A 16953-nucleotide genomic window follows, 5' to 3' on the forward strand; every position below is an offset into this window, starting at 1 on the left:
AAATCTGTCAAAGTAGTTAAAACCCTTAAAACCATTCGCACCCGTGCGAACGGTTTGGATATAACTAGTGCGTCCATCCCGGGAATTCCCGGGACGAAAATCCCGGGATTTTTCCAAAACCGTGAATTCCCGAATCCCGGGATTTTTTATAATTTGTCCCGGGAATTCCCGACCAACGCGAACTTTTTGGATTAGGCCAGTGGCCCAGAGGGCAGGACAGTGGCATGGAAGAGGCACTCAGGAGCAGTTGGACGTGCTGTACGAGAAACCGCTGGCATGACGAACGCCATGAAGGCCACGATGGGTTGCGTGCCGGATATGTCCGCACTACGAACCGGCGCTAGAGGGTTGCTTTAAGGTTTCGCGCTGCAAGCTCCTGCTCGTGGCCAAAGATCCGGACGGGTGAACCCGTGACCAGACACTTCACAAGGAACGAGCCCAAGGTTGGTTTCGTGGTGCTCATGAATCCGACGACCATCGAGGAGGAGGAGGAGTTTTACGCCCATCGGGATGTGATGGAGAATGGCACCAAGTTGACCGAGCTGCAGGCACTGCTGAATGACTTCCGGAACGTGAAGGCGTGCCGTCCCCTAGACCACAGGACTTACACGACAGTAGGTGCTTGCTGGCACTGTAGGGAGAGATTGAGAGAGTGTCTCTACTACACTGGAATCTGAACGGTAGGGGATCAAGAGCGTTTTGTTCCTCCTCAGGTATGCTTTTCCATTTCAGATGTTTGAACTCAGCAGTTTTCTTAAAGGTGAGTCTGATTATTTTTTGCAATATAGAATAATTACACGGGCACACAACTAAGCAAAAAAAGTTTAACTTTTGAATTGTTTATACTTACCAGATATTGGTGATCTATGTTTTTACTTATTAATTAATATTATCTACTCTACCAACAGAGAGCGAGTTGTGGCGCTATAACCACGGCATATAGTGTCCAGGGCATTCGTGGAAATACGATGTCCCATCCATGAGGGTCCCGGAGCACCAAAACTTCTTAGCATGGTGCTCCCAACGATTCATTGCCTAAACAAACAGGAACGTGAGCGGGAGATCCCCACGTTTCTTCCTCCCCTGTAGATTCAGAACTGTATTGTTGTTTGATCATTTATGCTCAAATTCAATCCAATTCAACGAATCATCTTTGCGGTAAACTTTACGCAGTAGGCCTGGCCGCTTTAACGTTTATGATGTTTCAATGCAATTTAATGCAATGGGGCACTGCAAATGTTAATAATGACAAGAAGATGCTAGGCGTTAATCAACCTAAGGCATTCTCCAGGATGCCCTCGAAAGACTGGCTGCGATAGGGTTAGATTAGATTAGATTAGATTAGATTTGTCCCGGGAATTCCCGAAATTGAAAAAAATCAAATTTTGGTCTGGAAAATTAAATTTGGTTTTGGAAATAGACAATCAGTAGAATACTTAGTAATCGATACGAATTTAAAATTTGTATTCGGCATATATCAGCATTAATTTGGATTTTTAGGGAAAATTGTTAAAATTTTAGTTTACAGATTCGCAAAATGCCTTGCGCTTTAAATATTTTCAATTAAATTTTATATAGTTTTAAAAGACTGGGAATTTAATTTACGTATATTTATGATTTTAAATATGAAAAAAAATATTTTTCATCAATCGCCGGGATCTGGTCCTAATCAGGACAAATGTAAGCCATTTTTTTGCAAAATGTTGTGCATTACTTCGGTTAAAACAGGAACATAACCAAACACTTAGTTCACCGATTTCCAAAATTTATCGTTCTTAAATCTCATGTACCTATTCAGACTGTTTTCTCCAGTTGGCGATAGTGACTTGTAGATAATTTGTAAAATATGTTTTATATAAAAAATTAAATTCAAAAAGTATCTTAAGTTTTATATGACTTCTATTATTTTATTTGTTGTCGTTTGATTTTTTTTGACATTTTTGAAGATTTTCTTTTAAGTTTTTCTAGTAATGTGATATAACAAAAATATAAATGGAATATATTTATGAAAGACTTATGTATTTAGTTTGAATTACATTGGATAAAAAAAATTAGTTCACTTATTATCACCAAGCTAATCACCTGAGCTAATTCTATGATTTTAAGCTTGAAAAACATAAAAAAATATAATGAAAACATAGATTTTATGACTGTTTCAAAAATTTCCCGGGATCCCGGGAATTCCCGGGATTCACAAAATATTTTTCCCGTTTCCCGGGAAATTCAAAACCCGGGAAAATTGGACGCCCTAGATATAACTTGGTTTTAACTTAAAACCATTTCGTTAAAACCGGCTATAACTCGCCCGTGCGAACGGGGTATGAGCGCGATGTTATCCGTCTACTGCTCGAATGAGTTTGACAGCAACCAAATGACAGGTTTTGATGAAATTCGATTCGAGCAGTGGAAGAGCAAAACAAAACAATAAACACGTGGGGAAAATGGCTGTTGGAGGAAGAATTATCTACCGGATCTCGGAATCTTAAGGCCTACTACCTCCACCTGCCTAGTTCGCTGCGCCATCGAAGACGACCTTTCAAGCCGGAGTGAGCCCCGGTGAAAGGCGACGAAGCCGGCGTCGATTTGCCAGCCCAAGCGACAGCCCCTGCCGCCGCTCCAGTTGCCGAAGCTGAAGCCTATCGATGACGGCAAAGGCCAAATCCAATCCAATCCTCTACCCTGCATGCCTCTATCCTCCGTGCAGGCCGTCGCGTGCACTCAATAGCTGAAGAAAACTGTCACCGAGATGGTCCAGATCCCGGATAAGGTTGTGGAAGACCCAACTTTTGAAAAGGCTAAACCCGCACCGATATCCGTCCAGGCAAATCAGCACCACAATCGACAACCTGTTGCTGCACCCGAGTACTTCCACAAGTAATGCGAACTGCACGATTCCACCGGACGACGCGACCCGTCGCATGATGATTACGATCTACTTCGCAAGTCAGAACCAATCTCAAGGAATTCCGTCGTCACGACGAGCGTAGCTGAATATGACCATTTAAGCCGGCGTGTCCCTTGTGAAGTCGCCTCTGTCTATTCATCATCAGGTCCGGATGGACGGTTGGTAAGTCTGATGGTCTTCGGTTGAGTTTAGTTCAGTACGCTGATTCTGATATTTTTTCTAGTCAGTGATTCCAACGTCAAAACGGAACCTGCAGCAATCTAAACCTGGCGGGTGTGACTCGGAAGACGTTTCGGTGGTGGCGGCAGATGGATCGCGGGATACCATCTACAACTTCGAGTGGGTCGAGTGCATCGAAGAGGTCATCCACGCTTAATCGGCATGAACTCGTTCTGCAAGGACGCTACTCGGTTGGCAACCAGCATCAGCCGGTGACGTACGTGTCCGATGGTGCCGACCGAGGACGACGCGATAACCTGAACCTGGCCGACGACGAGCATTGTGGTTTCCGGCAGGCAGCTGTTGCAGTCAGACAGGATGGCCAGCTGATGACTTTCGATGACGACGAACCAGATCGTGGAAAAATGTTGACCATGTTGGAGTGCGTCGGTGAAATATAGACCACCTGGACAAGTCGCTCGAGACGTTCGTGGCGGCAAACGGATCGCGGGAAATCATCTACAACTTCGAGTGGGTCGAAGAGGTCATCCACGCGCTTAACGGTGGCACCGGGATGCCGGTTGTCCTACAGGTAGAGAAGTCAACACTGTAAGATTTTTGTATAGTCTTATAATAATAATAATCTTCTTCAAAAATTCTTAGGACATGGTGACTAATCTCGGCTGCCGGGACATTAAGGCATACACGAACCTATTCAGCAGTAAATCGTTCTGCAAGACGCGCAACCAAAACCAGCTGGTGACGTCTGGGACTTCGTCGCCGATTGAAGGCCGCCGCCAAGCAGCGTGGGTTCCGGCCTTTTCGGCAGGCACGGATGTTGCATTAGCAAGCATGGCGCCAATGTACCTACTAAACGGAAATGTTGGCGGAAAACCGAGACGCACCCAGCAGAGAAGAGGAGATTTCCAAGCGTGAGATGTTCCTGCCGCAGCTGAACATGATTGCAGGACCGGGTCGCGTCACAGACACGCGGTAAAACCGCTCACCTTAGACTTAATACATCCCGAAGAACATGAACGGGATTCAGTGTTTTTTTTTTCGAATTTAGCAATTTCTCAGGTTCTTCTCAATAAAACTTGATACTGTTTGAAAAGTTTACGGCAAAAAATCATGTTCTTAGAACAAGTCCTGTAATTTTGGTAACTGTCCCTGAGTAACGCGCGGCACAACTGTCACAACGCGGTCTCCACTGCCAGCCTGCCGTTGGCGCCGCGTGTTCTGCGTTGGTTGGAGTAATACTCCAACTCTTACGGATCGACTCTTACGGATATTTTAAAGAAATCAAATACCCTCCCCTAGCCCCCCTAATTTAACTAATTTATTTATTTAGCTTATACACTGAAAAAAACCAGCATAGCAAAATCAAATGTTTTTTCACGTGAGCTACTCCAAAAACCAACACGATAACTTCACGTGCTTTTCCTTTGACTCTCACATGCTTTTCATTTCAAATGAACGTAAAATTCATTCAGCTCCGGCTGATCATTGGCAAACAAACATTCACTCATTTTTCGCATGGTGTTCACGTGAGACTCAAATGAATTTCACCTAAATTTGCCCCAATCGGCTTGTCCTTTGGTTTTGAAGTGTAAGTCACGTGAGATTCAAATGAATTTCATTTTGATTTGCTCCAATTGACTTGTTCTTTGATTTCCAAGTGAAATTCACGTTACTTTCAAATGATATCGATGACGAAAATTAATCCTAAAGCAAGATGGCAATTTTCATAAAGTCCGAGCTAGAGCTCGCGTTCCTAATTAGGATTTCTTCCCGAAAAAGTGGATTTGTTTTTTTTTTCGCTGGATTATTTTATAAAATATGGTAAGTAATTACTAATGAATTCTGTACAATATTTAATACTTAGCAGAAAATTTCTAATAATTCTACAGGTAATCACGGATAGGATAACTTCCGGCGAAACCTAGGGATTCCCATGGAAGAGAACTTTCCGTGGAGTGTGGAAGATCCGGTGTGTGTCTTTTTTCTAAGTGTGATTCGTTCTCGAAAAAGTTTTTGATTAACATCTAAACTCCCAAGCTCGAGAAAAGGGTGGAATTTCCATACAAATTCCCCCTATTTCTCGAGCTTGTGAGTGCAGGTGTTGATCATGCAAATCAAAGGCAAAAATCAAAAAGATATTACGCGTATTTTTATTTTACAATCACAAATATAGAATAGACAAAAAGTATGCTACATAAAACCTTCACTTAAAAATGAAAAGAAAATCATTTGATTTTAATGTGCAATCCATTTCTTTTTCATAAATATTTCATGTGATAATCATGTGGGATGACACGTGAGGTTAACGTGTTTTGCATTTGAATTCATCGCGACAAATTTCTAAGTGATTTGCACTTGACATTCACATGTAAAGTTGTATGGGGCAGATTCACGTGTGAAACATGTGATATTGCTATGCGACTTTCTTTCAGTGTATAGAACATTATTATTTTCAATAGAGTTATCTAAGCCCGTTCTCACGAACACTAGCACGTCATTTGTTTTGCTGTCGGGTACAAAATTTAACCTCACTTTTTTTCGTGTACGTACACGCAATACATGCGCACGTAGATAACTCTACCTTCACCTAATTATTCGACTGTGTTTGTAAAATCCGATACAGCTTGTACGTCAAAAACAGGTTCATGCTCTCGCCTTGGTTGTCAGCGTCCGTTTACCAACTCAACGCAGAACTGTTCCGGCATAATTCGTTCAAGCTCTCCGTTACGATGACCGTGCTCTGCACCATGCCAAGCTTGGCTACCTCCCGAATCAGCTCGTAGGTGACTCCAGATGAGATTGTTTTCGCGTGCTCCAGGGGAGATTCGTTTTTTGAGTAGCGCCGGAGGAAGCATGTGGTTTGAGTGATAATTGGCGGGGCGATTGTGGAAGAAGCTTTTCGGTTCGGTTTGGTGATCGAGTTGCCGGCGATGATGACACGAAACGCACTGGACGCGAACACACTTCCCCGGGACAGGTCGAACCCCTCCAGGTTTCCGAACAGCCACTGCTGTAGCAGCTCCATCGAGAGGGAAATTTCGCTGGAGTAGCTTTGATTCAATCCGGGGATGACGACGATAAATGGGAAACTTTGAGAGGCTTTTAGGGACCACCTTCAATGTGGAAGCGGCCGTCCGTCACCGTCTTCGTAGCCGAATCCGCTGCAGGGCGTCCTGCAGGATCAGAATGTACGCATCGTCGGTACCGCGCGACCCAGCAAGCACTACTCCGTCTTCGGGTCGGCCATCCACAGGGTACATCGATCCTGGAAGAATCATTCACGTTTTTCATCCCCTTGAACGAGACCAAAAACCAAACTTCATCAAGCGGACCATCTTCTCCAGCAAAATAGCGTCTTTTTATTTTAAACAATCAATAAATACCGAAACTGGCTGCCTCCAGATCCTCGCAGGCGAAGTCCGGCTGAACGCCTAAACGGTCCAGGCTCATGGAGAGAGAAATGTAAATCGGCTCAAATAGCTGTCGCAATCCGAACCAAAATCCCAAGAAATTTGATTTATTTACATCTTCAGACTGCTCGAATCAACAAAAATAAACAATGAAGCAGTGCGCCCAGTTTCATAGGAAACTGCTAGAACGAATAATTTATGGCAACTCTGACTGCATGAATCCAAATTTTCATTCGAGCACGATGAGCGCGATCTGGCGCGATCTGGCGCGATTAGCGAAAAATTACCACGATGAAGGTACGATGAGCCGCGATGAAAGAATTTGACGAGATTTGGTGCGATATGAACGAAATCGCGAAGTGTCATCCCCCTCGGCCCAAATCCCAAATATGAGCTTGATTGGACGTAACAGGAGCTGGCGCTCCACCCTTCAATTTTAAATGGGATTCAACCCGTAAAATAGATTTTTCCAAAAAATACACTTTTTGAGGCATTTTGGCCACTAAAGCGTTTATTTTCAACATCACCGTCGTGTAGGCCAGATCCTTGCCCATCTTTTGGTATATATATCATTGAAGTTTGGAGCACCGTGGAGCTTGGTACAGACCTTCAAAGTTTGGCAATTTTTCAAAAAATCGTCCCCGGCAAAAAAGATTTGCGTCGCACCTCGCAATGCCCGAGACGCCTCAAAAAGTGTAATATTTGAAAAAATATATATTTTTTATGGGTTAAATCCCATTTTAAATTGAAGGGAAGAGCAGAGCGCCAGCTCCTGTTACGTCCAATCAAGCTCATATTTGGGGTTTGGGCTCAGTATGCCCTCCGGAACAAACCCCTGAATGCCCGCCACTGCACTGCAAACAAAAACTTCCATTTTGTGTTGGTGGTTTACATCCAAAAATCTAATTGCGCAAAAATAAAAAATTAATTCTTCAATTTTGAATAAGTTTATAGTTACTACCAAAAATGCACCTTTTCACCGATGTCCGACTTCTAAGGAACTATTGGATAAATATTAAATGTGATGGTAGAAACATAAGTGAATAATTTAAAATAAAATGAAATCAAACAAAGGGCAACATTTATTCAGTTTATAACTTTTCAAAAGTTAAGCTTCATTCTAATATTTTGAAAATAACAAGTGTTATCGAAATGAATGAGAAAAAAAAATCTTTTTCTCAGAGGCAACTATGAGTCCTGCTTCAAATGTTTTGGAGCATTTTTTGCTGGATGTTTTCATATTTTTTTCGAAACAAATCTTTTTAGAGGTGGTCAAGATTGATGATGACTTTATAAGTTAAACATGTTACCTTTTATTTAAAAAAAGTCCTTTTAAATGATAAATGATTTTAAATCAAATAATTTTGTTTGTTGGAAAATATTTTGAACATTGGTAAAAATTACGATGCACTGTAATTTTTTTTTTCGAAAATCTTGGATTTTTTTAAACGTATTGAAAAACCAATAAAACATTTTACAGCACTTTTTTTTTATTAAAATGTAGATTCCATGGCTTGCAAATTTCAATTTTCATTTATTGTCCCTTCAATCCTCTCTGGTAAGGCATAACCTTCAAAAAATTTTTGCAACGGTCTAACTTGAAAACTGTCACTAAATTAAAATATATGCATGCTTTTTTCGATTGTTAGTGCAATTTTAAATCAAAAATAAATTTATCGACATTAATTTCGATATTTTACCCAAAAAAACACATTCATTTTAGTCATAGCATGGGCAAACCAATTTTTATCAACTTGTAATATACACTCAACGCCCCGTGGCCCCACTTTTTCGTTTGTCACTTTTTTAAATATTACCCGTTGATTGGTCAAAGTCAAACGAAAAGTTTCTTAATACACCATTAGGTGGTTGGTGCTTTCCTCATATTTACAAAGTTAAAATGAAAATAAATTTATGAAAAAAATATATACCTGATACAGACTTTTCCAGAAAGCATGCAGACTTTCATTTGAAGCAATGTGGCTACCGGGCGTTTCGCATTTGGCGCGACTCTCGCACGTAAACAAAAAGACCCGGCCTTTTGAGGTTATGCAAAAAATCACCCTTTTTTGTAGATACAAATATCTTTTTCTTAGCATAACTATTTAAATACTTTACTAAACAGAATAATTTTTTATAGGGTCTTATGGGACCCCAACACGAATCGAATAAGGCTGACCCGGCCAAAATCGGTTCAGTCAGTTTTGAGATAATCGTGTGGAAAAAAAATCATGTCTGCACACATCCCCACAGACATTTGTTCAGAATTTGATTCTGAGTCGATAAGTATACGTGAAGGTATATCTAGAAGGTATATTTAAGAGCGAGTTTTTCACCGATGTGAAACAGGTCGTATCGAGGTGCTCCGATTTGGATGAAACTTTCAGGGTTTGTTTGTCTATACATGAGATGAACTTATGCCAAATATGAGCCCTCTACGACAAAGGGAAGTGGGGTAAAACGGGCATTGAAGTTTGAGGTCCAAAACACATGAAAAATCTTAAAATTGCTCGCATTTTCGTAAAACTTCATCAATTCCAACTCTCTTAGATGCATTCGAAAGGTCTTTTGAAGCCCTTCAAAATGTGCTATAGACATCCAGGATTGGTTTGACTTTTTCTCATAGCTTTTGCAAATTACTGTTGAAAATTGATTTTTTTAAAGCCTTAATAACTTTTGGCAACAGCCTCCAACACCCATACTCCCATAGATCAAAAGTTAGGGAATTTCATGGACTATAAGCCTACGGTATTAGCTTTTTGGCCAATCGCAGTTTTTCTCATAGTTTTACGATTTTTCTAGAACAAACATTTTACAACGTTAGTTTTTGCCCTGTAGGCCGCCATAGCGGCACTTTTTGGTCTCAATTTTGTCATATTCGGAATCCTCAGAAAATTTTACATTAGATTGAGGTGTTGGAATTTTGAATTTGATTGGAAAAAATGCCATTTAGAATTAATTAAAATATTATTTAAAATTTTGTCGGATTAAGGGTAAAACAAGTTTTCGCCTACTTGATACAGCATTTGACGTATTGATCATAGGGTAAATAAGATCTATTTCTTTTTTTCAAAAATGTTTTATTTAATTTTTTTTTAAATCAAAATTACAACTCCAATACTTCTAACTTACGTGAAATTGACCGAGGATTCCGAATATTACAAAATTGAGACCAAAAAGTGCCGTCTTCTTGGCCTACAGGGCAAAAACTAACGTTGTAAAATGTTTGTTCTAGAAAAATCGTAAAACTATGAGAAAAACTGCGATTGGCCAAAAAGTTAATACCATAGGCTTATAGTCCATGAAATTCCCTAACTTTTGACCTATGGGAGTATGGGTGTTGGAGGCTGTTGCCAAAAGTTATTAAGGTTTTGAAAAAATCCATTTTTAACACTAATTTGCAAAAGCTATGAGAAAAAGTCAAACCAATCCTGGGTGTCTATAGCACATTTTGAAGGGCTTCAAAAGACCTTTCGAATGCATCTAAGAGAGTTGGAATTGATGAAGTTTTACGGAAATGCGAGCAATTTTAAGAATTTTCATGTGTTTTGGACCTCAAACTTCAATGCCCGTTTTACCCCACTTCCCTTTGTCGTAGACGGCTCATATTTGGCATTAGTTCATCTCATGTATAGACAAACAAACCCTGAAAGTTTCATCCAAATCGGAGCACCTCGATACGATCTCTAGAACAAACCGAGCAGAATCTATAAATACTGCCTCTTAAGAAGTTCAATTTTCAAGTGATTTTATAGCCTTGCCTCAGTGAGGTGAGGAGTAGAGACCCTAAATAGGGAGACTGGTCTAAGCTGGCTAAATCGATCTGGCAACGTATGTTTTGAGCTTGGCAACACTGATAAGTTTTGCTGCCCTGTTTGAAAAATGTCGCACGTCGTACAAGCTGTCGCGCGGTTTTGATTTTACCGTTTCGATATCGATTGGTCGAAAGGACGACAAACGTACGACAAACACTCGACATGCCCGACATTGTTTTTTTTCCATCGATTTTCCTTCAATTCGACGTCACGATTTTCGTCGACGCAAACAGTTTGACAGTTCTCTTCAGCTGGTCTTGTTTGGACTTGATTGCAACCGAATCGAACCCGTTATTGTTGATGTTGGGCTTCGGAAGGATTTTGACCGGTTGATAGGTAAGTTGTGCTTCTTTTTCTGTCGAAAAGTTCCGGCCGGAGTGGGCAAGTGGCCAAATTATAGTTTCTTATGTTCCAGATATTCAGAATTCGGTCTTCGTGGCGGTGGGGGAGGAGGACGAGACGCATGAATCCGGCGGGCCAGGTCTTCGTGGCGGAAGACGGGACCGGAAGGAACCGAGCTTATGGAGGATATGGTTCATTCCAAAGGAGGAGGAGGATGAAACACCGAGTGTCAAAAGTTCTACCCAAGGTAAGAGAAAAAGAGGTACAGAATAATCATCTCGTGGCGGTGTTTCTGATCCACCGGAAGTTTTAATCAAAAGAACTGTTGCTTTAAGTCATTGAAATGATGGAAGAGGCGCATTTCAAAGTATCGGGAGTGAGCTTGGAAGACGGAAAGTATGAGGGCTAATATTGGGTGTTATGATTAGTGGACTTCAGAATTGTACAATAAAAAAACTCTAACATAAGTGCGCCGCCAGGATTATCTCGATGATGAGTTTCAAAATTTAAAAACTACTAACATCCTGAATAATATTTTACAGATTTTTTTTTTATATTTTTTATATATTTTTTTGGCCGTTGCAAATATTTTTTGAAGTTTATGTCCCTCGCCACTGACCAAAGTCGAGGGGGGGGGGAGGGCAAAAAAATAAAAAAAGTTTAAAAATTGAATTTACGAGCCATGGTTTCAACATTTCAATGAAAAAAGTGTTTTAAAATGCATTATACACCTATCCAGTTGTTTTGCAATCATCAGTTTTCAAAATATCTAAGTATTGATGAAAATTTTATTTTTCGCGAAAAAAAAAAGTTTTTGCGGCTCTGTGCATTGGAACTCCATAAAAATTCAAAATATTGTAATTCTAGCCCAAACATGCTAAATATGATTATCAATGCAGAAAAATGCATTTTAGATGGTTTTCAGTTGATTTAACTTTTGTTTTTATTGAAATTTTGAAGTATTTTAAGTAATAAAATATTTATATTAAAATTATAAAAAAATTCAAAAATTCTAAAATTCTAAAATTCTAAAATTCTAAAATTCTAAAATTCTAAAATTCTAAAATTCTACAATTCTAGAATTCTAAAATTCTAAAATTCTAAAATTCTAAAATTCTAAAATTTTAAAATTATAAAATTATAAAATTATAAAATTATAAAATTATAAAATTCTAAAATTATAAAATTATAAAATTCTAAAATTCTAAAATTCTAAAATTATAAAATTCTAAAATTCTAAAATTCTAAAATTCTAAAATTCTAAAATTCTAAAATTCTAAAATTCTAAAATTCTAAAATTCTAAAATTCTAAAATTCTAAAATTCTAAAATTCTAAAATTCTAAAATTCTAAAATTCTAAAATTCTAAAATTCTAAAATTCTAGAATTCTAAAATTCTAAAATTCTAAAATTCTAAAATTCTAAGATTCTAAAATTCTAAAATTCTAAAATTCTAAAATTCTAAAATTCTAAAATTCTAAAATTCTAAAATTCTAAAATTCTAAAATTCTAAAATTCTAAAATTCTAAAATTCTAAAATTCTAAAATTCTAAATTTCTAAATTTCTAAAATTCTAAAATTCTAAAATTCTAAAATTCTAAAATTCTAAAATTCTAAAATTCTAAAATTCTAAAATTCTAAAATTCTAAAATTCTAAAATTCTAAGATTCTAAAATTCTAAAATTCTAAAATTCTAAAATTCTAAAATTCTAAAATTCTAAAATTCTAAAATTCTAAAATTCTAAAATTCTAAAATTCTAAAATTCTAAAATTCTAAAATTCTAAAATTCTAAAATTCTAAAATTCTAAAATTCTAAAATTCTAAAATTCTAAAATTCTAAAATTCTAAAATTCTAAAATTCTAAAATTCTAAAATTCTAAAATTCTAGAATTCTAAAATTCTAAAATTCTAAAATTCTAAAATTCTAAGATTCTAAAATTCTAAAATTCTAAAATTCTAAAATTCTAAAATTCTAAAATTCTAAAATTCTAAAATTCTAAAATTCTAAAATTCTAAAATTCTAAAATTCTAAAATTCTAAAATTCTAAAATTCTAAAATTCTAAAATTCTAAAATTCTAAAATTCTAAAATTCTAAAATTCTAAAATTCTAAAATTCTAAAATTCTAAAATTCTAAAATTCTAAAATTCTAAAATTCTAAAATTCTAAAATTCTAAAATTCTAAAATTCTAAAATTCTAAAATTCTAAAATTCTAAAATTCTAAAATTCTAGAATTCTAAAATTCTAAAATTCTAAAATTCTAAAATTCTAAGATTCTAAAATTCTAAAATTCTAAAATTCTAAAATTCTAAAATTCTAAAATTCTAAAATTCTAAAATTCTAAAATTCTAAAATTCTAGAATTCTAAAATTCTAAAATTCTAAAATTCTAAAATTCTAAAATTCTAAAATTCTAAAATTCTAAAATTCTAAAATTCTAAAATTCTAAAATTCTAAAATTCTAAAATTCTAAAATTCTAAAATTCTAAAATTCTAAAATTCTAGAATTCTAAAATTCTAAAATTCTAAAATTCTAAAATTCTAAAATTCTAAAATTCTAAAATTCTAAAATTCTAAAATTCTAAAATTCTAAAATTCTAAAATTCTAAAATTCTAAAATTCTAAAATTCTAAAATTCTAAAATTCTAAAATTCTAGAATTCTAAAATTCTAAAATTCTAAAATTCTAAAATTCTAAAATTCTAAAATTCTAAAATTCTAAAATTCTAAAATTCTAAAATTCTAAAATTCTAAAATTCTAAAATTCTAAAATTCTAAAATTCTAAAATTATAAAATTCTAAAATTCTAAAATTCTAAAATTCTAAAATTCTAAAATTCTAAAATTCTAAAATTCTAAAATTCTAAAATTCTAAAATTCTAAAATTCTAAAATTCTAAAATTCTAAAATTCTAAAATTCTAAAATTCTAAAATTCTAAAATTCTAGAATTCTAAAATTCTAAAATTCTAAAATTCTAAAATTCTAAGATTCTAAAATTCTAAAATTCTAAAATTCTAAAATTCTAAAATTCTAAAATTCTAAAATTCTAAAATTCTAAAATTCTAAAATTCTAAAATTCTAAAATTCTAAAATTCTAAAATTCTAAAATTCTAAAATTCTAAAATTCTAAAATTCTAAAATTCTAAAATTCTAAAATTCTAAAATTCTAAAATTCTAAAATTCTAGAATTCTAAAATTCTAAAATTCTAAAATTCTAAAATTCTAAGATTCTAAAATTCTAAAATTCTAAAATTCTAAAATTCTAAAATTCTAAAATTCTAAAATTCTAAAATTCTAAAATTCTAAAATTCTAAAATTCTAAAATTCTAAAATTCTAAAATTCTAAAATTCTAAAATTCTAAAATTCTAAAATTCTAAAATTCTAAAATTCTAAAATTCTAAAATTCTAAAATTCTAAAATTCTAAAATTCTAAAATTCTAAAATTCTAAAATTCTAAAATTCTAAAATTCTAAAATTCTAAAATTCTAAAATTCTAGAATTCTAAAATTCTAAAATTCTAAAATTCTAAAATTCTAAGATTCTAAAATTCTAAAATTCTAAAATTCTAAAATTCTAAAATTCTAAAATTCTAAAATTCTAAAATTCTAAAATTCTAAAATTCTAAAATTCTAAAATTCTAAAATTCTAAAATTCTAAAATTCTAAAATTCTAAAATTCTAAAATTCTAAAATTCTAAAATTCTAAAATTCTAAAATTCTAAAATTCTAAAATTCTAGAATTCTAAAATTCTAAAATTCTAAAATTCTAAAATTCTAAGATTCTAAAATTCTAAAATTCTAAAATTCTAAAATTCTAAAATTCTAAAATTCTAAAATTCTAAAATTCTAAAATTCTAAAATTCTAAAATTCTAAAATTCTAAAATTCTAAAATTCTAAAATTCTAAAATTCTAAAATTCTAAAATTCTAAAATTCTAAAATTCTAAAATTCTAAAATTCTAAAATTCTAAAATTCTAAAATTCTAAATTTCTAAATTTCTAAAATTCTAAAATTCTAAAATTCTAAAATTCTAAAATTCTAAAATTCTAAAATTCTAAAATTCTAAAATTCTAAAATTCTAAAATTCTAAAATTCTAAAATTCTAAAATTCTAAAATTCTAAAATTCTAAAATTCTTAAATTATCAAATTTTCAATTTTAGCATTTTTTATAATTTTAGGATTTAAAAATATTTTTTTTGAATTTTAGAATTTTAGGATTTTTAAATTTTAGACTTAAAGATTTATAGAATTTAAGAATTTTAGTTTTTCATAATTTTTAAGTTCTAAAACTCTAAATTCTAAAAATTTTATTATTTTGAAATACTTAGGTTTCACAATTTTTAATCTCTTAAATTTTTATATTGTATTACACTCAGCCCCCGGTGGTTGGTCACTTTTTTGTTTGTAAAATGGGTGTCAAACTAAAAAGTGACCCCTTTCGTTTGACAACAGTTGGTGTCAAACCATCGGGTTTTTGAGTGTATTCTTATAATTCTTGATATTTGCAAATTTCAAAAATGTCAAAGATTAATTTTCTTTTTTAAATTAATCAGATATTTTAAATTTTTACGATTAATTTAAACATTCGAACATTTTAAAATTTAAGTCTTTTAAGTTCTTAGCATCCTCAAAGCATAGACTTTGGGGTCTTCAGAAACACATGCACTTTAAATTTTAAAAAATCAAAAATATTTAAACAGGTCCAGATGGGTTTTCTCCATAAAACTTTGGAGAAAACCCATGCGTTGATGTTGATTTTTAATTTTTAATTTAAAATGTTAGAATTTTTTGTTGTCTTAAACTTTCTTTTATCTTTATTTTCTAAAAAAATTATAAGTTTAAATTAACTGCTTTTTAATTTTTATTTCAAAATTTTACATTGAAAGTTAAATTTTTGAATATTCCACAATTAATTATTTTATGAATTTTCACAGATTTTTTGAGTATAATATCTGTCATGAGATTCCCTTTGTTTCAACTACAAAACTCTAGGTATGATTTGGATATTATGATTATGCCGAATGACGTTATCTTTTTTCAGGTAACCAAAAATTTTCCAATCTGATCCTGCTAACAAACCAGCGTCTTTGTGTTGTCCCACGCAGTTTGTTGAACGGAAGCTGTAACGACCGCATAAACATCTGCTCCGGAAGTACGTAAACCGACGTTGTCCCGTATTCCGGTGGCCATCAATCCATGGGACATAAACGGTGGCGGTCGGCTCGAAATGATGGCTGGCAAATTCCGGACACGGAAGACAACGCCAAAAACTTCCGGCCAAGATGCCGAGCGATGAGCTGAAAGACCAACTGGAAGACAACGCCAAAAACTACGTGGAGATCGCGACACACAAGTAAAATTAATGAATGTATTTTAAATCGAGTGAAAAAGTGAAATTTACAATAAAAATACATCTAAAAATAAAAAAAATAAAAAAAAAATATCTATTTTTTAATGCAACATAACCTAAAAACCCGAAATGACATCACACGACAAAGGCACGACATCCTAAATAACAAAACCGTGCGACGTCGGTCGAATGTCGTACGACAATGTCGTACAATTTCGATCATCGATCGCACGACAAACACGACATTTTGGTGCAAAAACGTATGACATTCGCGCGAAAGTCGCACGACATTGTCGTGCGACGTCGTACGATTGCACGGACGACAAACGACGGACGTCCGACGAACTTTTCAGTCAGGGTGGGCGTAAAGGCAAATGCTCGTTTGGATACGTCAAACTCGTGTCTGTTTGGGTACGTCAAATTCACTTCGACCAGTCTCCCTATTAAGGATCTCTAGTGAGGAGGGCAAAAAGTGACGAACTGTCCTTTTTTACACAGCGCTCACGCACACTATCACAACAAGCGTTTGCTAGTGTGTGTGAACTCCGTGTAAGGGGTGTCAAACTAAAAAGTGACCCCGTTCGTATGAGAACAGTTGGTGTTAAACCATCGGGGTTTGAGTGTAGTTCAAAACAGTCAAATATCTAAAACATACCCAAAGCAAAACCATCTAAAATGGCTTCTTTTTTGAAACATGGCAAAATTTTAAACAATTCAATAAATCCAAAAAAGCCTAATTACTTAAAAAAAACAACCCTGATTTTTATGGTAAACTGCTTAAAATTATCAACTTGTCCGAATGACTTCACTCCACGAATCCCAGGAAACTTCCACACACCGAAAAATAAAACAATCGCAGCTGACAAACCGTGGCCACAAATGCACCCTCTTTTCCTCCAGACTTTGACAGCGTCCCCGGAAGTGTTGCCCGGAGAAAGTTCATAAATTCAAT

General features: G+C 34.5%; 1 protein-coding gene and 1 long non-coding RNA gene across 2 annotated transcripts in view; both read left to right on the forward strand.

The window, feature by feature from the left end:
• The window catches only part of LOC120413316 (serine/threonine-protein kinase 32A-like), a 360996-nt gene that overhangs the window by 207403 nt on the left and 136640 nt on the right, over positions 1-16953 (forward strand). The gene's annotated exons all lie outside the window — the stretch shown is intronic.
• Positions 10371-16323, forward strand: LOC120413318 (uncharacterized). Its single transcript, XR_005604930.2, has 3 exons — positions 10371-10646; positions 10726-10899; positions 15693-16323. It is a non-coding gene; the product is annotated as an uncharacterized LOC120413318 (long non-coding RNA).

This window comes from Culex pipiens, chromosome 1 (genome assembly GCF_016801865.2).
Source record: "Culex pipiens pallens isolate TS chromosome 1, TS_CPP_V2, whole genome shotgun sequence".
In the NCBI taxonomy this organism is placed as follows: domain Eukaryota; kingdom Metazoa; phylum Arthropoda; class Insecta; order Diptera; family Culicidae; genus Culex; species Culex pipiens.